This window comes from Octodon degus, unplaced genomic scaffold (assembly GCF_000260255.1).
Source record: "Octodon degus isolate 3935 unplaced genomic scaffold, OctDeg1.0 scaffold00168, whole genome shotgun sequence".
Taxonomy (NCBI): Eukaryota; Metazoa; Chordata; class Mammalia; order Rodentia; family Octodontidae; genus Octodon; species Octodon degus.
In genome coordinates, this window is record NW_004524744.1 from 4,904,986 (window position 1) to 4,906,679 (window position 1,694).

The 1,694-nt window shown below is 45.4% G+C and overlaps 1 pseudogene across 1 annotated transcript in view; it reads left to right on the forward strand.

Moving 5' to 3' along the window:
* Positions 1 to 6: 6 nt before the first annotated feature.
* Positions 7 to 1,694, forward strand: part of LOC101585277 — a 34,723-nt pseudogene continuing 33,035 nt past the window's right edge. The window contains exon 1 of the transcript XR_002818488.1: positions 7 to 1,680. The product of XR_002818488.1 is annotated as a vesicle-fusing ATPase pseudogene (transcript). The remainder of the gene's footprint in view (positions 1,681 to 1,694) is intronic.

Below are 1,694 nucleotides of genomic sequence, written 5' to 3' on the forward strand. Positions count from 1 at the left end.
AGCCGGACGTGTCCGCGAAGATGGCGGGCCGGAGTATGCAAGCTGCAAGATGTCCTATAGATGAATTATCTTTAACCAACTATGCAGTTGTGAATGAAAAGGATTTTCAGTCCAGCCAGCATGTGGTAGTGAGGACCTCACTCAATCACAGGTACACGTTTACTCTGAAGACGCATCCGTCAGTGGTTCCAGGGAGCATTGCATTCAGCTTACCTCAGAAAAAAAAGTATTGACTCCAATCCTTATGGTACTGACAAGATGGCAGCAGAATTTATTCAGCAGTTCAACAACCAGGCCTTCTCAGTGGGACAGCAGCTTGTGTTCAGCTTCAACAAAAAGCTTTTTGGACTACTGGTAAAGGATATTGATGCCATGGATCCCAGCATCCTGAAAGGAGAGGCTGTGACAGGTAAAAGACAGAAGACTGAAGTAGGACTGGTTGTTGGAAACAGTCAAGTTGCATTTGAAAAAGCAGAAAATTCGTCACTCAATCTTATTGGCAAAGCTAAAACCAAGGAAAATCGCCAGTCTATCGTCAATCCTGATTAGAACTTTGAAAAAATGGGAATAGGAGGGCTGGACAGAGAATTTTCAGATATTTTCCAACAAGCATTTGCTTCCAGAGTATTTCCACCAGAGATTGTGGAGCAGATGGGATGTAAACATGTGAAAGGCATCCTGTTATATGGGCACCCTGGTTGTGGTAAGACCCTCTTGGCTCGACAGATTGGCAAGATGTTGAATGCAAGAGAGCCCAAAGTGGTCAATGGACCAGAAATCCTTAACAAGTATGTGGGTGAATCCGAGGCGAACATTCGCAAGCTTTTTGCTGATGCTGAAGAGGAGCAAAGGAGGCTTGGTGCGAACAGTGGTTTGCACATCATCATCTTTGATGAAATTGATGCCATCTTCAAGCAGAGAGGAAGCATGGCTGGCAGCACTGGAGTTCACAACACTGTCATCAATCAGCTGTTGTCCAAAATCAATGGGGTAGAGCAGCTGAACAACATCCTAGTCACTGAAATGACCAATAGATCAGATCTGATAGATGAAGCTCTCCTTCGACCTGGAAGACTGGAAGTCAAAATGGAGATAGACTTACCAGATGAAAAAGGTCGACTACAGATCCTTCACATCCATACAGCGAGGATGAGAGACCATCAGTTACTCTCTACTGATGTGGACATTAAAGAGCTGGCTGTGGAGACCAAGAACTTCAGTGGTGCTGAGCTGGAGGGTCTGGTGCGAGCAGCACAGTCCACTGCTATGAACAGACATATAAAGGCCAGTACTAAAGTTGAAGTGGACATGGAGAAAGCAGAGAGTCTGAAGGTAACAAGAGGGGACTTCCTTGCTTCCCTGGAGAACATCAAACCAGCATTTGGCACAAACCAAGAGGATTATGCAAGTTACATTATGAACGGAATCATCAAATGGGGTGACCCGGTTACTCAAGTTCTGCATGATGGGGAGCTTTTGGTCCAGCAGACTAAGAACAGCGATCATACACCGCTGGTTAGTGTCCTTTTGGAAGGCCCTCCTCACAGTGGAAAGACTGCATTAGCTGCAAAGATTGCAGAGGAGTCCAACTTCCCCTTCATCAAGATCTGCTCTCCTGATAAGATGATTGGCTTCTCTGAGACAGCCAAGTGTAAGGCCATGAAGAAGATCTTTGATGATGCATACAAATCTCA